The sequence below is a fragment of the Cebus imitator genome, unplaced genomic scaffold, assembly GCF_001604975.1.
Source record: "Cebus imitator isolate Cc_AM_T3 unplaced genomic scaffold, Cebus_imitator-1.0 Scaffold231, whole genome shotgun sequence".
Classification (NCBI taxonomy): domain Eukaryota; kingdom Metazoa; phylum Chordata; class Mammalia; order Primates; family Cebidae; genus Cebus; species Cebus imitator.
Window position 1 is genome coordinate 2,963,273 of NW_016107546.1, and position 23,627 is coordinate 2,986,899.

General features: G+C 45.4%; 1 long non-coding RNA gene across 1 annotated transcript; it reads left to right on the forward strand.

Annotated features, from left to right (window-relative positions):
• Positions 1-22,989: 22,989 nt before the first annotated feature.
• LOC119466806 lies at positions 22,990-23,520 on the forward strand. The gene is made up of 2 exons (XR_005195289.1): positions 22,990-23,160; positions 23,290-23,520. It is a non-coding gene; the product is annotated as an uncharacterized LOC119466806 (long non-coding RNA).
• The last annotated feature ends 107 nt before the right edge of the window (positions 23,521-23,627 follow it).

Sequence of the window (23,627 nt, forward strand, 5' to 3'; positions counted from 1 at the left end):
CAAGCTCAGCCCTAGAAGCGGCCATCGTATGAACCTCGAGTTTGTTCTTGGTGCCTGGCGCTAACGTGGGCCAGTTCAGCTTCTGAGAGTCTTAGACTGGCTGGGTTCATCTTACTTTCCAGGCTACTCTACTACTGCTAAACAATCATCACTTTCCAGGAAGGCACTTCAGAATCTCAATTTCTTTCACCCACACGCCAGGCCATCATGGGCCATTGACATGTTGATTTTCCATTGAGAGCAGGGGCCCGGTCTTGCTCACCTTCCCGCGCCTTCGTTAACCAATTCATGACTGTTGAAATGGTCCTCAGTTAGATGCCTGCCCATCTCTCCATGTTTGCAAGGCAAACACTTCTATCTCCAACTGACCATTAACAAAACGGAGGCACGAAGAGGCAAATCTCTAATTCCTGAAAGTTAGGACGTGGCACGACCAGGCCTAGAACTCACAACTTGGGATGCCGAGTCATCAGGTCACTCTGCTAAAGGCATGCTGGTCTAAGGCTCTGAATTGCTACTGAATAGCGTTCTAAAAGGAAAAAAGGTTGAGATTAAAATTTAGAAAAGACTAAATTGGATTCTTGCCACTCCCACCTCACAAGACTTTCTGAACAGCCCAGAGATTAGTTGCTGCAGGGCTAAAGATGTTAACAAGGAAAAAGAATGAAACAAACTCTTTCACGGTGGGACGAATAAGAACAGCAGACAGGAAGCCACCCTGCCACTGCCTGTGGCGGAACACATGCATACTGAAATCGCCCCTCTGTGGACCATCACATGAAAACTTGCCCCTGTGGCCGCGCTGCTCAGAACTGTGCCAGGTGGTTACCCAGCTGACCCAAATCTTACATCTAGTATGCACTCCTTTGCCCATTAACTAGGCCTTAGGGGAGTAAGATCAGGATACAAAATACTTTACAAATCTAATTTAGGGAAATGTTATCCTATGTGCCTTTGAGGCATGCAGGCACAGTTAGGGGCTATTGAGCCTTACTGTTGAGGGGCTGTGAGCCATACAGGGGTGGCCTTTTCCCATGGTTCTTTATCCAAGTTCCCAAGCTGGCCTGCACGGAGGAAGTGTGAAAGGCTTTCTAATAATTCAGCTACTGCTGCTTAACCCAGCAATGAAGGAATGGGATCAACACTGGACCACAGTCCCCGCCCAAATATGATCCACAGAGCTAAGAGGTTGAAACTCAGAAAAAAAAACGCTGCTTAGACTACGTATTATTTTGATAAAATACTTTCACATTGGAAAAACCTAGAATTAGGAGCATTTCCAAGGGGATGTGTTTACTCCATACTGTGAGTTGCCAGCAGCAGGAAAGAACCACGTAATTTCCACGAGGATAAGAGAAAAGTTCACCTGGACAGAGCCATTTCAACATTCCCACGTACTCAGGTAGATCATCCGGAGAAAGTTCAGATGCAGACACCACAGCCTGTGTTCGCAAATCATCAACAAGCCCAGGTTCAGAGTGTTTGGTAACAGAACTTAGCCCAAAGCGTGTGTAACGTAGGTCAGCAGGTCTGAACCCTAGGCTGTCTGGACCGCCTCCTCATCGCAGAGGTGGCGACGCTGGGCCTGCCCTGCTCACACGGCTGAAGAGCCTCACTGGGAAGGAAGTGGTCTCGTGAGATAATCTAATCCAGTGCTTCCCAGCCTTTAATGAGAAACGGTAAACCAGTGCAGGGAAGAACATTGATTCTGGCATCAGATGCCGTCCAGTAATGGAATCCTGCCTCTGCCATTATTAGCTGTGAGTTGAGCAAGCTCCCTGAAAACTCTGTGATGTGGAAATCACAACACATGGAAAGCACTGAGAACAGTGTCCAGCACAGAGTGCCTTCCACAAATGGTGGTTGTCGGCCAACCCAGACCCAATGAGAGGCAGCTCTGCCCTGGCCCCAGGCTTTATAGGGCCCCAATCTAGCCCCTACCCACTGGGGTGAAGATGTGCCCACCTGGAGCCCATGTGTCTTTCTGTAGACCACATTCCAGGTAACTAGGAGCCCAAATTTCCTGCCCAAACTGCTCTGTTCTCACTTTCAGGCCCTGCATAAAGGGATTCCCCAGGCTCTGTCTTCCTGGGGAGTGCCATACTGCAGGTGATGGCACCTGTGTGTCCGAGGGGTAAAGATGGGCAGCTGTTGTGGGGTCATGCATGGAGCTTGGGCATGTGATCTAAGCAGGTCAAGCCTGTGCAGGACAGGCCACTCAGAAGCTGGGGCAAGAGGAGGAGGGGGCAGGCCAGGGGCCAGGAACTGGCATGTTCTTCACTGCTACATACATCTGCTGTTAACCTCAAAGTGCCCAGAAATTTTACGTTTGAACCTTGTCTTCAGGTCATTATGTATATTTGCAAAGGCAGGATAATATGGACATATTTACCAGTTTGGCAAGCAACTATTAAATATTTAAACCTATGGTGTGTAGGCCTCCATATGAACTCTTGCTTAGGGCCCCACAAATGTTAGGGGCAGAATGGACTACTACAACTGTATATATTTTTCATTGCATCAACCACTCTAGGGAAGATCCCATATTCTACAGTGTTGGATACTAATGGCTACTCTTTTCCAAGAGTCATATTTACGTGGCTTCATTTTTATGAGAAATGAGTGAGAAATTTTTATGGCTTTTAAAAAATTTCAATTTTAGAGACAGGGTCTTGCTCTGTCGCCCTAGCTGGAGTGCAGTGGTATAATCATAGCTCACTGCAGCCTTGAACTCCTGGGCTCAAGCCATCTTTCTGTCTAGCTGGGATAACAGGTATGCACCAGGCCTTGCTTCTTTATATTTATTCTTTAAGGGAAGTTCAGACCAAACCTAAAGAAACAATAGCCTACTGGGTGCAGTGAGTCATGCCTGTAATCCCAGCACTTTGGGAGGCCGAGGTAAGCAGATCATCTGAGGTCGGGAGTTCGAGACCAGCCTGACCAACATGAAGAACTCCATCTCTACTAAAAATACGAAAGAAAAGAAAAGAAAAGAAACAACAGGCTGCAGGGCACTGGACATTAGAGTGCAGTTCATCAGGGCATAGAGGCTTGTTCTGGAGTTAGTACAGCCCTCAGAATGGTCATGTTGGCCCCTCAGAAGCAGAAGTTGGTTGATCCCTACTCCAATGCTCAGCCACTAATGAGGCTCAGCTACTCCCTCCATTACAGCTTCTCTCTGTGCCTTTCTTTAGATTATTATCAAACACACATTTTTATTTAGCTTTTCATGTGTTTCTTCTTTTTTGTCCAACTTAACAACTAAGAGAGTAGAGGCTATGGCTTATATTTCTGTTTCTGGCACAGAACTGAACACATATGCATAGCTTAGGAATGTTTGTTCACTGGGTCATCAAAGTGTCTGATAGGACCAAGTAAGTTTGGTTTCTGACATAGCCTGGTTTTAGATGTTCTGAATTCTTCTAAAAGCAATACATTTGAAAACAACCCTTTATTTCAAACGGTAGTTTATCTGTGACTCTGAAACTGATGGATTTCAAAGTACATGGTTTCCTGAACAGGTTTTTAAGGTGGCCCATTTCTCTATAGCACGGTCTTCAGATGGCTCCCTCAAGGGCTTGACTCACTAACCATGCTGAGTCTCCATGATGAGTGTGCTCATTTTTTAACTGATACATAATCGTTGTACATATTGATGAGGTACACGTGATATTTTGATATGTGCATACGATGTGTAATAATCAACTTAGGGTATTTAGGATAGTCATCACTTCAAACATTTATCATTCACTGTGTGTCCTTGATACAAGTAATTTCCTTCTAGAAATTAATCCTAAGGAAACCAAGCAGATTCCACCTGTAAGCCCAGGATGACTGGAGTGGTAACATCTGCTTTGACAAGCAGTCGTCACAATATATTTTTAAATAAATTCCAGCTACGTGGGAGTATTCTCACAATATAATAATAAATTTAAAAGCGGGATATAAAATTATCTACAGAATATACAGTATAAATCCAAGTGTGTAAGGAACACACACAATTACATCAAGCTATTAACAGATTTGTCATTTGTAGTTGTGGAATTCTGAGCAATTTTATTTTCTAATGCGTCGTCGCATGTGTGAATATGTGACAAAAACTTCTTTTTAAAAACGGGAAATTCTGGTCTGGTGCGGTGGCTCACGTTTGTAATCCCAGCACTTTGGGAGGCCAACGCTGGTGGATCACTTGAGGTCAAGAGTTCAAGACCACACTGGCTAACCTGGTAAAATCCCATCTCTACTAAAAATACAAAAATTAGTGGGGTATGGTGGCATACGCCTGTGATCCCAACTACTAGAGAGGCTGAGGCAGGAGAATCACTTGAACCAGAGAGGCAGAGGTTGCAGTGAGCCAAGATTGCACCACTGCACTCCAGCCTGGGTGACAGAGAGAGACTCTGTCTAAAAACAGCAACAACAAATAAAAATAGGAAATTTCATAAACAAAATTAAAAGTGAAAAATAACAGCAAAGATTTTTGCAAGTGAAGACACCAATGAAACATTTTGCAATATACATGAGTCATAGGTTGCTATTACTAATTTATGACACACGTATATCAAAAAGCAAAAGATTAACACTCACATAGAAAAATGGTAAAATAACTTGGAGTAGAGATCAGCTCTCCACCAAAACTTGCCTTCCCTTCTCTGCAGTCCTGGCCTTGAGCTGGATCAGCCTGCCCAGGACACTGTTTTTTCCATGTCTCCTGGAGTTCGGTGTGGCTTTGAGGTTCAGCTCTCTCTAATGGATTGTGACAAAAGTGGGGTGCACACATTGTAGGTCTGGCCCCAAAACCCTAGTAAGCATGTTATAAATAACCTGCTTATTTTCTATTTCCAAAACTTAGTACTTTAAGCCGTCAGCACTTTACTGATACGAGCTCATTTCATCCTAACAACAACTTCATGATGCAGGAGAGAATCTCCCCACTTCAGAGTTGAGAAAACTGAGGCTAAACACAAAGTTCACTCTGTGGCATGTGGTATATTTATGTATAAAAATGACCTGATCGAGACCATCCTGGTCAACATGGTGAGACCCCGTCTCTACTAAAAATACAAAAAATTAGCTGGGCATGGTAGTGCGTGCCTGTAATCCCAGCTACTCAGGAGGCTGAGGCAGGAGAATTGCCTGAACCCAGGAGGCGGATGTTGCGGTAAGCCGAGGTCGCGCCATTGCACTCCAGCCTGGGTAACATGAGTGAAACTCCGTCTCAAAAAAAAAAAAATGACCTGAGGCCGGGTACGGTGGCTCACACCTATAATCCCAGCACTTTGGGAGGCCGAGGCGGGTGGATCATGAGGTCAAGAGATCGAGACCATCCTGGTTAACATGGTGAACCCCATCTCTATTAAAAATGCAAAAATTAGCTAGGCATGGTGGCACGCGCCTATAGTCCCAGCTACTCGGGAGGCTGAGGCAGGAGAATTGCTTGAACCCAGGAGGCGGAGGTTGCGGTGAGCCGAGATCGAGCCATTGCACTCCAGCCTGGGCAACAAGAGTGAAACTCCGTCTCAAAAAGAAAAAAGACCTGAAATATGGTACACACTAAAACATTATAGTGGTTATTTCTGGATGTTCTGACTACAAGTAATGTGTATACATATGTTTTCTTAACAGATGTACATTCTATAATTATGCGTGTGAAATTTTTAAATAGTAAAAAATTTAAATGACAGCAAAATAATTAGAATTTTGTGGACAATAGATTGCACAGTTTAAGACAGTTGGCCAGGGCTGGGCACGGTGGCTCACACCTGTAATCCCAGCAATTTGGGAGGTGGAGGCAGGCAGATCACCTGAGGTCAGGAGTTCGAGACCAGCCTGACCAACATGGCAAAACCTCGTCTCAACTAAAAATACAAAAAAATTCCCCAGACATGGTGGCACATGCCTGTAATCCCAGCTACTCGGGAGGCTGAGGCAGGAGAATTGCTCGAACCCAGGAGGCAGAGGTTGCAGTGAGCTGAGATCGCGCCATTGCACTCCAGCCTGGGCAACAAGAGTGAGCCTCTGCCTCAAAAAAAAAAGAAAGAAAAACAAAACTTCACAAAAACTGGTCCAACGACTCATCCACCTAACCAAAAACCACTTGTACTCCAAAGGCTATTGAAATTTTAAAAACTGGCCCGCCCGCCATGGTTTGCCACACTCATGCCCTGGCACTCCAAGTGTGGCACCTGGACCAGCAGCACCAGCCTCTCCTGAGAGCAAGTCAGAAATGCAGAAATCACACCCCTCCCCAGACCTACTGAGTCACGATCTGCATTTGAAGAAGACCCCCGGTGACTGGTGTGCACATTACAGTTTGAGAAGTCCTGGCAGAGAGCTCACGCCTGGCCGCTCCTTGGTATCACCTGCGAAGGCTTAAAAATGTACTAATGCTCAGAGATTCTGACTGATTTGGTACTGGGTAGAGTCCAGGCACCGGAATTCTGGAAAGCTTCCAGAATTCTCATATGTGGTCAGAATTAAGAATCAACAGAGATGATCACCTGAACATACCCAGTGGTGACTCAATGACGAAAAGCACTGCCTCTCAGAAAGACGGATGAAACACTCACAGCCCTGGCTTGACTTTTGGGATGCCCATTTGTTTATACCTTGCCAGGGTGCAGGCCTGCATTCAGCCTCAAGGAGAGGCTCCCTGCCGACCTGTGGTCTCTTCAGCCGGTTCTTGTGCGGCTTTCACAACCTGTCCGCCAAGGACAGAGTGTCCTGGGAGCCAGGCCCAGCAGCGCACAGAGCAAGAAACCAGGCGCTGTGACTTAGCTCCTGGACAAACGTGGAGATACTTAGATGTCATCGATACAGAAAGAATGGATGGCTGTGAAGTCAGGACAGATCATGTGATCAGAAAGCCTAACCCCAAATCTCATCACAGAACATATTTATATAAAGAACAAACACGAAGCTGCCACATGCCAGATGGAGTCTTTTAGAAATTTCCTGGGAGGAGGGCGGGGGTGGACAGGCATCACAGCACATGCGGCGTCAGATCTGTTGGGGGGACCACCAAAGGCGAGGTATCCATGAGAGTTAAAGACACATTAGGAAACAGAATGCCACTTGTGCAGACGCTGGCTGTGGCTCCAGGAACTGAGGACCACAACGCACCATGGTAGTGGTGTGCAAATCTGCTCCCCGGAAGCCTGAAGTGTGAACTCCAGGGCAGCTCAGAGGGCTTGGAATCAGGGATCCCTGCTCCTTCTCTCCAACCCAAAATCTGCACCCCACTCCTGAAAAACTACCATGCAAGGGTGCAAAGGAAAGCTATGCCCCTCCTACATTCACCTTGGGATCACAGCAGCCCCCTTCATTACCCCAGCTCCTTCCACACTGCCAGACGGTGTGACCTCTCAGGTCTTCTTCTGCCCAGACACACCTTTGAGCCCTGAAATCAGATGACTAAGCCTCTAACCAAGCTTGCTTATTTTGGGGAGTCAGCTTTGTTCTTTAGCAGATTAGGGGTGCAGATTTTGGGTTAAATATTCACAGAGTGAATATTTAAAATTCTTGGCCACAGCATCATAATCAGCCCAAAGCGAGGGCTCAGATGTTCATACCTTGGGAGACTTGTCTGGCTTATTATTCCCCAAGTCTAGGGAAGAGGGTGGCTTGGAGGCTTTGGGCAGGAAGTTAGTATTCCTCCTCTAAAATTGTTTGGCATGGAAAACCTCATCAGAACAAAAAGAGAGGCTATCCTATGCTGTATTGTCCAAGGAGGGATGGCAGGCATGCCCTGGGCTGCTCTGGGCAATGGAGACATGTGGTCACCCTACGACACCCTGTGCCACATCACACTACGTTGTCATGGCCTTTGGCAGAATGTTGAGATCAGTCGTGCCTTGTTTGGTCAGGAAAAAGTGTATTCAGCATCCATGCGAACATTCTCAGCCCAGATATTTCTCTAACAGGCCACCACAGCCTTATTTTATCACAGCTGTTGTGCCGTACAGATATTACTCCACCTTCCTTCTATATCGTTTTGTTTATAAAAAGCTAACAGTAGTGTCAGGCCACTGTCCTTTGGAGGGATGAGGAAGCTCTTCTCTTTTTTTTTTTTTTTTTGAGATGGAGTTCTGCTCTTGTTGTCCAGGCTGGAGTGCAATGGTGCAATCTCAGCTCACCGTTCAAGCAATTCTCCCGCCTCAACCTCCTGACTAATTAGGATTGCAGGTGCCCGCCATCACGCCCGGCTAATTTTTGTATTTTTAGTAGAGAAGGGGTTTCATCATGTTGGCCAGGCTGGTCTCAAACTCCTGACCTCAGGTGATCCACCCACCTTGGCCTCCCAAAGTGCTGGGATTACAGGTGTGAGCCACGGCGCCTGGCGAGGAAGCTCTTCTCACACACAGCTCAGAAAATGATTTATAGCAAAGACCTATGTTGGAGGCCTCTCAGTATACATTTGCGCTGATGCAATCTGCACTTGGGAGCCATTTTCATGTGTAAAAATGCTCTTTTTTTAGTGTTTACAAAATACCATGAACCAGATTGCCTCATGTGGTGAAAAGTGCTGAGTAAATGTCCCCAAATGAACAGTTTTTAAGTAATTGTGTAGGGAGATTTGCTGTAGGGAGATTAAATAGCCCAGCTCTTAGGACAAGCTGGAGATATGAACCATTTGCAGACAGGCAAATGTTTACTAGGTTTGAGGAGCAGGAGGTGCAGCTAAACAGCTAGAGAAACACTCGTGTGATATTTCCACTGTAGGAACGCTTCCCTAAAGGAATGATATCTGGGATCATTGATAAAACTGGGAAATTAAAGATTAAGTTTCATCCATTTATTTGCTATATGGGCTTGATGACAATGCCTCAGTTTCCTCATCTCTAGAGTCTGAGTCACAGTAGTATACCCTTCCCTGAGGGGTACAATTGGATCATGCACACAGGGCTTTCTTGGCATGGTGCAGGGCACAGGGCACAGTGGAAGCACTTGGCAAATACCAGCTATTAATAGTGTATCATTCACTGGGTGCGATGGCTCATGCCTGTAATTCCAACAGTTTGGGAAGTTGAGGCAGACTGATTGCCTGAGGTCGGGAGTTTGAGACCAGCCTGGCCAGCATGGTGAAACATGGCCCATCGCTATTAAAAATACAAAGTTAACCAGGCATGGTGGCAGGTGCCTGTAATCTCAGCTACTCAGAAAGCTGAGGCAGGAGAACCACTTGAATCCTGGAGGCGAAGGTTGCAGTGAGCTGAGATCGCACCATGGCACTCCAGCCTGGACGATACAGTGAGACTCCATCTCAAAAAAAAAAAAAAAAAAGTGTATCATTTAATGACTTCCTCATGATCAGTCCCTCAAACTGTGTGAGATCTGCTTTGTCCCTTCCTTGAAGATGCTGTCTCCAACCACCGAGCCCCTGCATGTGTGGAAGGTTGAAGGATCCACAGAAATCCTATCCAAGGGGCCTCTTCATTCCTGCGGCTCTAATTGTACTTACTGCCCTGGGGTTTGAGGCCTCTCCTAAGTCACAGAGCTGCAGCCAGCTCCCCGTGTCGGCCTTCACCGCAGTGAGCCCAGAGACCTCAGCATCCGCATATGCCATGCTGGCATCATCATTTTTTTCTCCCCAGTCTCTGCTCATCCCTGTGGTCCCCGTCAGAGAACGGCACCCTGGCTGCCCTCCACCCTGGCGGGAAAGCTGCACACACATTGCTTCTGCCCCCTCCTTTCTCTCTCCCTTGCCTTTCTCTCACCAGCAGGTCACTGGGTTGCCAGGGATTCCGCTCCCTCTCACCTGCCTCTTTTAGCCCCGCCCCCCACCTGCCTCTTTTAGCCCCGCCCCCCACCTGCCTCTTTTATCCGCCCCCCTCCCGTCCCCCCCACCACCCCCGAGCCCTTCAACACTGACTGCCAGTGCAGGTGCTGGTGTAAGAAGCTGGGACTCTGCACACCCCTGGGTCCATGGCCCCTGCAGGGTGGGACTGATGCTACCTTCCACAGACTTCCACCCAAGGTTGCAGCCTTGAGAGGTTTCCTCCTTCCCCTGCCTGCTCCCCGCTCTCTCACAGGTAGGTCTCCCCAAGATTAATTCCTTGATAAAGCTCTAGCGTGTGAATCTTTGTCTCAGGGTCTGCTTCTGGAGCGCCACCTCAGGCACCTCTTGCTCCCAGTAGACCAGTCTACACACCGTCAGGTCAGTGCTCTTGTTTTCTCCCCACTCCAGGAGATCCCCACCCCTGAAATGTTCCTTCCTTTCCTCATTGCTGGGCCTACCGATACTCAAGGCCCCTTCCAACGCTGCACCCCAGGAAACCTTTCCCTGTTGGCTCACCTTCCCTCTGGCTTTAGTTGAGTGCAACTGGGCTGTGTGCTGCCCATGACCTGAGGCCCTAGGTGCACCGCGTGCACTCAGCACCGGCGCTGCCGTGTCAGGGAGGGAAGGCGTGCGTACCCCTCACCCTACCCGTCTACGTAGGTAAGAACATGCTCACTTGACTTAGCGTCTTCTATCTCTTTGTCAAACTCCTGGATCATTCCAGTTGCTCAGCAAACATCTTTTTTCAGCCCTGGTAAGAATCAGGGCTGAAATTTCCCATGTCCCTCCCAGTAAGGCCATGGAGACAGTGAAAACATTTGGTGCGATCATGCTGGTTGATTCTGTGCCCTGACCGCCCAGCCCCTCCCCAGCACCCCTAGCTCCCTCCACGGGCCCATATTTAATGGGTGACCTTGGCACAGCAGAGAGCTTGGGGATCTGCCGCAGCATCTCAGCAAATGGCCAGTCCAGTGCTTTGGTGCACATGTCTGGCATGTTGTTAAATATTTTGTGGTGTAAGTTCTATTTGTGTTGATAGTTTCAGGTAAGAACAAACAGAATCATTACCACAAAAATCCCCAGGGCCAGCGCACAGCGACCTGTGCCTCTTGGCCCTTTCCGGGCCAAGTCAGCCCTGGTGCCCAGGCAGATGAGAAGCAGATGCACAGCACCCCCATGGCAACAGTGAGGCAGCTCTGGCAATAAGCAAAAATGGTGGGCAGCAGCCTCCTGGGCACAGAAGCACACCAGGTCCATGACAGTTGGGAAGGAAAGCTTTCTACCTAACACCTCCTCTCCTCCAGGACAGCTTGGACAAGTGTGGTCTGGACCCAGAGCAAAGGAGCATTGGAAGGAGCCCACCACCAACCAAAGGGCAGGCTGTTGCCCCTACTGAGCACCCTGCAGAGAGGCCAGCACATCACATGCAGCATTTTTCCAGGCCATGCCAAAGTTGAGAGCTGTTTCCAAGCAGGGCACAAAGAATTTCTACTTAGTGCTTTAAGAAGGGAATCGTCGCTGTTTACCTTCAAATGCAGACACCCTGAGTAATTTCAGGCTGGTTTAGACATGCAGGATTTGAAGCAGAGCACAGCAAAACAGTTTATAGAATTAATTAGGACATGAATCAGTGCAATTTGTTAGACACTGCAATATTGCCTTTCATGCTAATTTTTAAATGACAGAGACCATCAGGGGCTGGTGGGGACCAGTGTTCAGCGTCCCGTCGCTAGGAAGAGAGGAATAACTTCATAGTCTGATGATCAATGCTACAGTCCTGGGCAGATGCTTTTGGGGGCCTTATTTGATTGTCCAAATCTCACCAGCTTTGGCAGGACAGGACTGCTGGTGTCCACAGCTGTGGAAAGTTCAAGAGATCAAGTTGGACAGGCGCAGTGGCTCACGCCTGTGATCTCAGCACTTTGAGAGGCTGAGGCGGGTGGTTCACCTGAGGTCAGGAGTTCGAGGCCAGCCTGACCAACATGGTGGAATCCCATCTCTACTAAAAATACAAAACTTAGCCAGGCATGGTGGCAGGCACCTGTAATCCTAGCTACTTGGGAGGCTGAGGCGGGAGAATTGCTTGAACCCAGGAGGCGGAGGTTGCAGTGAGCCAAGATTGTGCCACTGCATTGTAGCCTGGGCAATAAGAACAAAACTGTGTCTCAAAAACACACACACACACACACACACACACACACACACACACACTTTATGAGAGGCGCATGCTCTGATATTGTGTAAAAATAGTATAAATAAATTGATGTGAATATGGCTTCAAAAGCGGATGAGTTTAGTTATGAGTTAAATTTTTTTCCTGTTGGCTGAAGTGGGTTAATTTAAACAAATAATGCTTTTTCGATAAAGAAGGAGCTACATTTCCATCACAAGTAGGCAGCCTTGGATGAGATGAATGAATGCTTGGCACATGTCTGTCAGCATTCAGTCATACATGTAGTTACACATCCTTGCTGATTTCATCTCATTTTGTTTTCCTGGAAGGGACTTCAAGCTGCTGCCTGAAAATTACATGTCAGTGGTGGGAAAAAGAAAACAACAACAAAAAAGTGGCTTTTCTTGACTAGCTGTCAGTAGTGGGGGGGTGCTGCGGAGTCGGAAACCATTTCTCCTGTGACTGGCAATTGCCACTTATGGATCTATTTATTTGGAGGAGAAAAGAGCTGACACAAAAGGCTCTCTCTGAAATTCTGTACATAGAACAAAGCAGCACACGGTGAGATGCAGAATTCCATTAGAGGACGGCCCTGCACTCACAGTCCTTCACAACGACCACCCCGCAGGCCCATGAATAGAAGCGTCATCCACCCAAAGGCCTCAGTGCCTGGCAGCGTGTCTCCAGGAAGGAAAGGCCCGGGCACAATGCATTTCTCTCAGGCTTAGCTCAGCTTCCTGGGGGTTTGCACGACTACAGACAAACCTCCTCCAGGGACCCACAGTTGGAGAGGCCACTCCATGCTGTCACTCCTTCCTGTCCCTCTGAAACATATCTTCCTCCCATTCCTCTTTCTTAGATAATATTTTAACTAGCATTTTTAAAAAATGTTTTTTAAAGTAAACAATTAAGTCTTGAGTTTCAAGTTCCCCTGAGCAAAAATATTCGGTGCCTCAAACTCAGCAGAGGCAAAAAACAAACTCACCGATGTCTCCCGCATCCCTTCCTACACTCCCTACTTGCGTTAGAGGTGTCAGTACAGTGGTGAGTCAATCTCACAGCCCCTGACGGTGGTCGTCCCCCAGCTCCCTGCATCTATCTTCCTGTTCCCTATCCTGGCCTCTCGCCTCTGTTTCCAGTGACATGTCCTGAGTACACGGCATCTGCCCACCCTCCTGCCCCAGCCAGAGACTGTCCCCAGCAGTGCCTCCTCCACACCACTGCCAGCTGTCCACCCCTGCCACCCCCATCCCAACAGAGAGTGAGTGTGCACGCATACATCCAATACACACACAACCCAGCCAACACACACAACACACCCGCAACACACCCACCCAGCACACACACAACTCACAATATACCCAGCATACACCATAACCAACAAGACTCACCCTAACATGCAACACACACTCAACACACACAACACACACCCAACAACCCAACGCAGACATCCACACACAACACACATACAATACACACAACAAACACACACCATACCCAACAACACATACCCAATACATGCACACAATACAGCCAACACAAACAATCCAACCAACACACATCACACAACATATACCCAACACACATACAACTCACACAAAAACACATACCCAATACACACACAAAACATCCAACACACATACAACGCATATCAGACAACACACTCAACACACATCACACAATCACACACCCACAACACACACACCCAACACGCACAACACACATCACACAATCACACACCCACAACACGCACACCCAACACACACAACACATACCCAACACACATATCCAACAAACACAACACAGCCAACACACACAACACATACAACCAAACACATACAACACACATCACACAACACATACCCAACACTCATCACACAACCAACACACACCCACAACACACACACAACACATGCCCAACAAACACAGCCAATACACACAACACACATACAACACACAACACACATCACATAACACATACCCAACATACATACAACACAGCCAATACACACAACACACATCAAACAACACATACCCAACACACACACAACCAACACACACCTAATATACACCCAACACACCCAACACACACACCCAACACACACCCACAGGAAACATGCCCAGCACACACACAACACACCCAACACACACCCACAACACACTCAACACATATACTCAACATGCACACACCACACACATACCCAACACAACACATACACAACATACACCCAACATGCAACAAACTCACCACTTACAAACATACCCCACACTCCAACATGCATACCCCAATACACACACACAACACACAACAGGAACACAACACACACAAACACACATATACAACACACACATGACACCCAACACACACCTGCAACATACACAATACACACACAACACACACATTTCCCAAAATACATGACACACAATATACTCAACAAACACAGCACACATACCCAATACACACATAACACATACATCCCCAACATACATAATGCCCACAATACACCCAACAAATACACACCATACTCAATAACACACACCCCAACACACAACACATACAAGACACACACAACGCATACACCCTAAATTTCAAGACACACACAACCAACACACAGACAACACACAAACACAGATACACGCTCCTGTTGGCCTTTCATGATGTTCAGGATAACACCTGTAAGCCATCCCAGCCCGATGTACAAAGCCTGCCACAGATTGCTCCAGCCTGCTTCTCTCCACTTTCTCTCCCAACTCTCTCTAAAGATGACACATTTAGGGACTATTTGAAATAAACTATCACTTGCAGTCAAAAGAATTTTCGGTGAAATATTTTGTGGTTGTGTTTGTCTGTTCTGTAGGCAACAACAAAACATATACATACACATATACATATACACATATATACACACATACACACATACACATGTACACACATATATACACATGTACACACATACATATACACACACCTACATATACACATACACACACATATATGCACATGCATATACACACATATACATACGCACATATACACGTATACATATATACACACATGCAGGCATGTACACATGCACACACATGCACATATACACAGACGTATGAAGTTTAACACATTTGTGTATGGAGAGAAGGGGAACTTGTTCAAAGGCAGGCTCTCTGCCCTTGTAACTGGAGTGGAGGTAGGGTGAGGTTTTCACAGAATCTAGACGCTGATGCAGCAGATCTATTAGCTCACAGCTGGCATCTTGGTTACAACTCATCACAGCAGCTATAATCCCCAATTTATGTGTCAGTGACTGAACGAAGATTCTTCCAGGGCAGGGGTCACGTCTTCATCTGCATGTACTGGGTGGTCAGCGCAGGGTGTGAGCCGGGCTTGAAACCCCTGTAATCTATACAGAACCAGGATCTGAGAACCCTTCTGTACTGGGGGATGGAATGGGGAGTGGCGTGGGGTCGTGGTTCTCAGTAATTTGGGTGTGAACCTCCATAAGCCTGCATTTGCAAACAGCTCCTAAAAGCAACTTTCAGTAAGCTTCCAAAACCCTTCAGGCAAAATGCTTTTTGGGCATGGGGGTGCTCCTTAAGCCATTCCACAGCACTTGCAGTCAAAAGAATTTTCAGTGGAATATTTTGTGGTTGTGTTTGTCTGTTCTGTAGGCAACAACAAAACATATACATACACATACACATATACATGTATATACATATACACATGTATATACACATACACATGTACACACATATATACACATGTACACACATACATATACACGCACCTACATATACACATACACACACATATATGCACATGCATATACACACATATACATGGACTCCTTGGAGACACTGAAGCAGGGGCCAGCCTAGGGGAGACGGTTGGAATCTTGTGATGGAATTTACAGTCTTAAAAAGGCCTGGTTGTCCACAAAATTATCTTCCCCTACTAAACCTGTCATCACATGTGAAATCCTCCCTCTGGCTGTGGCTGTGGCTCTTAGCCCTGGCTGTACCTTAGAATCACCGGCAAAGCTCAAGCCAGATGCTCGAAGCTTCCACCAAAGGTTTCAGTTCTATGGTCTGGGGTAGGGCCTGGCATCAGTTCTTTAAAAGCTCTCCAGATGATTCTAAGGGGTGGTCAGGATTGAGACCCCTCACTGACATGCCAGGAGCCACAAAGCAGCAGGTCCTCTTTTTTATGCTTCTCCACCGGCATTCATGAGATTGTTTCAAAAGAGTTACTGTTATTGAGCTGCCAGTGGTACCTGCTTCCATTTTCATTTTAAAATGAGAAATGTATGCAACAATTATTTCAAAATTGTCCCCTTAGAGCTAGCTACCTGTTAGTGCTCAGGAGTGAGCCCATGTGGCCCTCAGCAGAGGAAGGCTCAGATTTTGCCACATTCAGCTTCCTGAGTACAGCCAGGTGGGTACTTCTGACAGCCACAGAATTTTTCTTTCCTTTCTTTCCTTTTTTCTTTCTTTCTCTTTCTTTCTTTTCTTTTCTTTTCTTTCTTTCTTTCTTTCTTTCTTTTCTTTCTTTCTTTCTTTCTTTCTTTCTTTCTTTCTTTCTTTCTTTCTTTCTTTCTTTTTCTTTCTTTCTTTCTTTCTCTCTTTTCTTTCTCTCTCTCTCTCTCTTTCCTTCCTTCCTCTCTCCCTTCCACCTTCCCTCCCTCCCTCCACTCCTTCCTTCCTTCCTTCTTTCTTTCTTTCTGACATGGGGTCTCGTCTGATCTTGAACTCATGGCCTCAAGTGATCATCCTAGCTCAGCCTCCAGACATTATTCTTAATCTTAGTTTTATATGGATTAATTTACACCCAAAATGGACATTGGCTAAATAAATAGGGCATTTGAAGCACTGGCATTTAAATATAGTCATGAAGAAAATAATGATTATGTTATTTTCTGATTATATTAAGTATTCCTCAAATATTTTACCAATTACATTCATCGAATTGAAACTCTTAAAGGATATCAGTCTTTGGTGTCTCAAAAATCTTGTCTAGAAGAGAAAATATAGTGATTCTTTCATCTAATTGCTTTTCTGTTTATTAAACATAAAACTCAACAAAGGAGACATTTCCTCTCTTATCATTTTCAGACAAAATATAAACATTTTAGAGAATTGAGTTCATGATCCATTCTTGATGCCCTAAGGATGACTCACTTCAACTTGCATTTTACCATTTGCTGTTTGCTCAAATGAAACACAATATAACAGGTCATTTTAAGAATGATTTGTCAATAAATTGTGCTTTCTCTTGTGAAAGTGGGGCATGGTGACTCAGGTCTGTAATACTAGCACTTTGGGATACCAAGGTGGAAGGATCACTTGAGCCTAGGAGTTGGCGACCAGCCTGGGCAACATAGCGAGACTACAAAAAATTAAAACAAAACATTAGCCAGATTTGGTTGTAGCTACTCTGGAGGCTGAGGCAGGAGGATCTCTTGAGCTCAGGACTTTGAGGCTGCAGTGAGCTATGCTTGCGCCACTGTACTCTAGCCTGGGTGGCAGAACCACACCCTGTCTGTAAAAAAAAAAAAAAAAATGAAGCCGGGCACGGTGGCTCACACCTGTAATCGCAGCACTTGGATCACTTGAGGTCAGGAGTTTGAGACCAGCCTGGCTAACATGGTGAAATCCCGTCTCTACTAAAAATATAAAATTAGCTGGGTGTGATGGCATGCGCCTGTAGTCCCAGCTACTCAGGAGGCTGAGGCGGGAGAATGTCTTGAACCCAGGGTGCGGAGGCTGCAGTGAGCTGAGATTGCGCCACTGTACTCCAGCCTGGGCGACAGAGCGAGACTCTGTCAAAAAAAAAAAAAAAAAGAAAGAAAGAAAACATAAGGTGAAATTTGTCAGAATCAAAATGGAGTCACTTGTGTCAAACGTTGACAAAATGGAGCTGGGTAAGACACAGAAAACTCTGCCCAAACCAGGCCACTGCAACCTTACACAAAAAAAATTCCTGCAAGAAAATCTGCCCAGTAACTGCCTTGGACTGATGCCACACTTGTTATTGATCAGTGTAACCAAGGATAATTGTTTCAACACAATTTATGTAACCCTCCTCATTTTACCTTTAAAAACATTTGTCTTGGCCGGGCGCGGTGGCTCAAGCCTGTAATACCAGCACTTTGGGAGGCCGAGGCGGGTGGATCATGAGGTCAAGAGATCGAGACCATCCTGGTCAACATGGTGAAACCCCGTCTCTACTAAAAATACAAAAAATCAGCTGGGCATGGTGGCGCGTGCCTGTAATCCCAGCTACTCAGGAGGCTGAGGCAGGAGAATTGCCTGAACCCAGGAGGCGGAGGTTGCGGTGAGCCGAGATCGCGCCATTGCACTCCAGCCTGGGTAACAAGAGTGAAACTCCGTCTCAAAAAAAAAAAAAAAAACACTTGTCTTCCCGTGCCTCCCTCAATATGCCCATAGTTTGCTATGGCACACTTATTCAGCACTGTGATGCCCATTCCTAAATAAACTCATTGTCTTTGGAGAATCTTCCTCTGTTATTCAGGCTCACACTCATATAAAATTAAAGTATGTTAAATAGCACAAGCCACCCATTAAATGAGAAAAGTGAGAATGCATCAGACAAATTAGGATCATCATTAATATTACATTCAAAACACTTTGTAAGACATCCTTCAATATAGTGATCTAAAATAAGATACTAACATTGAGATACTGTGGGCTCAATGGCATGTAAAAATAATACATTTTTATTTTAAAGGTGATTTTCATATTATACATTATGTGAAAGGGGTTCATAGGCCAAGTACTTTTAGGAAACAGCATCTTTTTCTTTTTTCTTTTTTTTTTTTGAGATGGAGTCTCGCTCTGTCTCCAGGCTGGGGTGCAATGGCGTGATCTCGGCTCACTGCAACCTCCACCTCCCAGGTTCAAGTGATTCTCCTGCCTCAGCTTCCCGAGTAGCTGGGATTACAGGTGCCTGCCACTGTGCCCAGCTAACTTTTGCATTTTTAGTAGAGATGGGGTTTCACCATGTTGGCCAGGCTGGTCTCACATTCCTGACCTCATTCCTGATCACATTCATGATCCATCTGCCTCAGCCTCCTAACAGCTGCTTTTCTGTAACTCAGTTATTGGACTCGCACAGTAACTTGTTAAACAGAGACTTTGGGTTCCCACCCAAACCCAAAAAACAGAGCATCCAAGAGAAATACCAGGCCCCCCTCTGTTTTTAATAAGCACCCCAGATGATTCTGATGATGAACCTGATCTGGGAAACACCCATCTTGTTAGAAAGCAGGTCCCCAGGGCAGAAAGAAGCCAGATATCATGCTTGCTGGCAGGGGAAGGAACCGGCTGGGTAGAAGGAGCCCAGGTCTGAGTGTAGTCCTGCCCTGGAAGATCCTAGAAAGCTGGGGTAAAGGCAGGAAGAGCCAAAAGGGATGAACGGCGGATTTGGCAAGGCTTAAAAATGGAATGTGGTAGACCCAAATACTTATCTCTGATGTGCCTCCTGTTATGTAACCTTGGGAAAGTTACTGACCTCAGGTTCCTTGTCTTTATAATGGGGATTTTTAAAAAAATCAATGTTATCAGATTGCCGTAAGGATTAAATAAAATCATCTAGGCAAAGCATTTAAACCCAAAGCAGCTGAACATAAACTGAGAACCCAAAGAGGCTGAGAATGGTTCTGAAGAGTGATTTTGGCTGTCTTTGACCTGTCTTAGTGAAATTATTTCATTTTGTGAAACTTTCCTATTTTTTTTAGGGATGAACAATTTCTTCATAAATACCATCAGCCTGGGATCCCATGTCATTTTACTCAGCTGGTCCTTCAGTAATTAAACATTCTCGCCAAGCCTGGAAATTATTATTCTTTGAGGTGGTTAAGTTAGAGCATTTAGTGAATAAGGCTAGACAATGCTGTGTTTTTAACATGGTTTCTGCAAGATTTTCTGGGTGAAGATGAGTGCTCTAGAGAAAGGTGGTTTTATGCTCACTTCAACCTCTATGAAGTGAGCAAAGCAGCTAGGCTCAGGGTTGGGAGCTGCACATGCTGAGACCTCTGATTTAATTCTCACTGAAAGCAATCTTTTATTAACATCTTTCCACAATGAGAATATAATTGTTAGGCTTACAAATTGGAGATACAATTCTAAAGACCATAGAGTAACTCACTGGAAGCATACTAGCTGGTAATGAGATTAGAGACTGAACTCTCAGACATCACAGGGAAAAAAATACATATTCAAATGCCCTCCTGTATCTTTCAGGAAGCCAGGGATGGACTCCCAGTGCAAATAGATGTTATGCAAATACAGTGTGCATATATTAGAGAAGTGATGAAAAATAGAAAGTAATCTTGAAACCTGCTTTTCCTTAAAGAGATGTGGCTGTTTCTGAATTGCTCCTCTGCAAGGCTGCCTCTGCCTCCTCTCCGTGTGGCTGGCTTTGCAGAGGCTGAAGGGGAAGGCCTGGGAAGACACGTCGAAATGAACCCTGCCTGGTTGCTGGGAACCAGGGTGCTCAAGATGCAAACTGAACTGCAGCAATAAAGTCAAAAGAAGGGGAAAGAATGAAATGGCGATTTTCATCTTTATCCCTTGTGGTTAGACATGGTTCCTCTCAATCTATTGTTAGACTTGACTGTATTTCCCTAAGTCTACTTGCCTTTCAGACACAATGCTCATCGCTGCTTAAAATGATTAGCATATTCCAGCAGCAATTCCTACAGCAGAATTATGCCACATGGTGATAATTCTTTGTATCTTGGGAGTTTGGGACATTCCTGTTCATAAAGTTACATATCCATAGTTTCTTCCTTGATGATTTTTTCTCTCGGTCTATAGTCTGACTAAAATCCAGTGCAGAAAAGGTGTAAGTGAATTTTATAAGAAGAACATGAATCATCTGCTACAACAAATCCAATGTGCCATTTAAAATTTACTAGAAAGGTCTAAAGCTAGTGCCTTTCAAATCGTGAACTCACCTGGGTTTGGTGGTGCAAGTCTGTAGTCCCAGTTACTCAGGAGGCTGAGGAGGGAGGATTGTTTGAGGCCACAGTGCACTTTCAACATGTCTGGAAATAACCATCGCACTCCAGTCTGGGCAACACAGGGACCCCTTATCTCTACAAAAATGTTTTTTAATATTATGAACTCAATCTGTAAGTGAGCTCATTAGCATAGAGAAAGTTTCCCTTTAAATGGGTGAGGCGGGGAGCAGTGGCTCACGCCTGTAATCCCAGCACTTTGGGAGGCTGAGGCAGACAGATCACTGGAGTTTGGGAGTTTGAGAGCAGCCTGGCCAACACAGTGAAACCCCGACTCTACTAAAAATACAAAAACTAGCTGGGTGTGATGGCAGATGCCTGTAATCCCAGCTACTTGGGAGGCTGAGGCAGGATAATTGTTTGAACCTGAGAGGTGGAGGCGGCAGTGAGCCGATATCATGCCACTGCATTCCAGCCTGGGTGTCAGGGCAAGAGTGAAAAAAAAAAGTGAGAAAATAGGGAAAATAACAAATGGTCTGATGTCTAGGTGTGACCCCAAACCTTATTTTCCAGGTAGCATTCTCTAGAAGGGATAGAGACCATGGTCACTTACTGTTAGGCGACACTGTGTAGACCCCAGTAACTGTATATATAGGTCACTTTTGCACCAACCTATACAAATTTCTTCTACTTGGAAATAAAACCTTGGTGGAATTAAAAATTGATATGGGAACTTATCAGTGGTACCAGATGATCAGTTTCTAGAATATCATGTTTCCTTTCCTGCAGTCCCTAAAAGACTGATGATTAATGATCTCTTAGACTAATAAATCTAAATTTGAAAAAGATAATAGAAACCCTGACCAGTTACTTCCCAAAGCACAGAGTACTTGTTTATCTTTTTTTTTTTTTTTTTTTTTTGAGACAGAGTCTTGCTCTGTCACCCAGGCTGGAGTGTGTTGACATGATCTTGGCTCACTGCAACCTCTGCCTCTCAGATTCAAGCAATTCTCCTGCCTCAGCCTCCCGAGTAGCTGGGATTCTAAGTGCCCACCATCACCCCCAGCTAATTTTTGTATTTTTAGTAGAGAAGGGGGTTTCACCATGTTGGCCAGGCTGGTCTTGAACTCCTGACCTCAGGCGATCTGCTTTCTTTAGCTTCTCAAAGTGCTGGGATTACAGGCATGAGTCACCACACCTGGCCTGTTTATCTTGATTTAAGAAACAAGAGTACAGAAGAATTCTCTGCTCGTATTGATGCTGCTCTTACTCTATTTGCTACCTGATAATAAAAATATGTTGAAGGAATGAGTGGTGAAAGGCTGGAAAAATGTGGGCAAAGAGGAACTTTTACAGGGAAAGAATATATTTTTGTTACACTTACAGAATATATTTTTATTACAGTTGGATAAATATATTTTTTAAAAATTAAAAATTGGGTAGTCATAGTTTTTGCATCTGGATTTATAATTAGCAAACTGGAAAAAAAAAAAAAAAAGGACAACTGCCAGATCACCGGTAAAGTTACCGATGCATTTAGGAGTTTCATTTCCTTAGGAAGTGTGCTTGTTCATAACATGTTGTCGTAGAAACTTTTTTTTTTTTCTCAGCAAGAGTCTTGCTCTGTCACCCAGGCTGGAGTGCAGTGGCACGATCTCAGCTCACTACAACCTCTGCCACCCGGGTTCAAGCCATTTTCCTGCCTCAGCCTCCTGAGTAGCTGGGATTACAGGTATGTGCCACAACACCCGGCTAATTTTTGTTATTTTAGTTGAGATGGGGTTTCACCATGTTGGCCAGGCTGGTCTTGAACTCCTGACCTCGTGATTCACCTGCCTTGGCCTCCCAAAGTGCTGGGATTACAGGCGTGAGCCATAATCCCAGCCAGAAACTTTGTTAAAGTGTTGTTTTCTGGTCATTTTGTTGTTTCACTGAACGGCCTGGGAGAATACCCACCAAGTACTGGATTAAGAAGAGAGGATACCAAAGTCCCCCACACCTTTGCCTCCCTCCTTCCCACGCTCCCCAACTAAGAGAAACATGTGTTCATCATTCCTCAGACAGAAGATTTCCTGGAAATGTTTTTGTTTGAAAACAAATGTTTTTGTTTGAAAACCTCACTGCTCAGAGCTAAGAACAGAGGACGAGTCCCGCTATTAAGGAATAAACCTTGTGAAGCAGGCGGTGGTGGAAGCCACCGTCTGCTTCCTGTATAGTGGAGAATCTGATTTGGGGTAATTTGGGATATGGGCAAATATGTTTACCCACCTTACTAAGATGTGTTTAACTTGATATTTATGTGAAACAGTTAAACGTTTGAGAACGGCCTGAATAATGCGTGGTGCCCTGTCGTTTCCCTGTAGGTCTGTGATTTGAAGGACGGTATTCCCAGATTCGGTGTCGTTTTCCCCTGGCCAGTCTCCCTTCCTCTTTTCTTATACCTCATGAGGGAAAATGAACAGCCACAGCCATAGAGAAGTGAAATCCATCGGCTATGCCCAGTTTCTGCCCAATATCCTTAGTTGTTAATGTCATTCATTTTTTTGGAAGCCACTTCAAACCCTTTTTGGAATAAAAATAGTTATTATACATAATTGAGCAGTATGTGTGCAGTTGCATTCTAGGAGGAATTACATTTCTTCTAATGTTGGACTCAAAAATCATTGCAATTGGCCAGGCGCGGTGGCTCACGCCTATAATC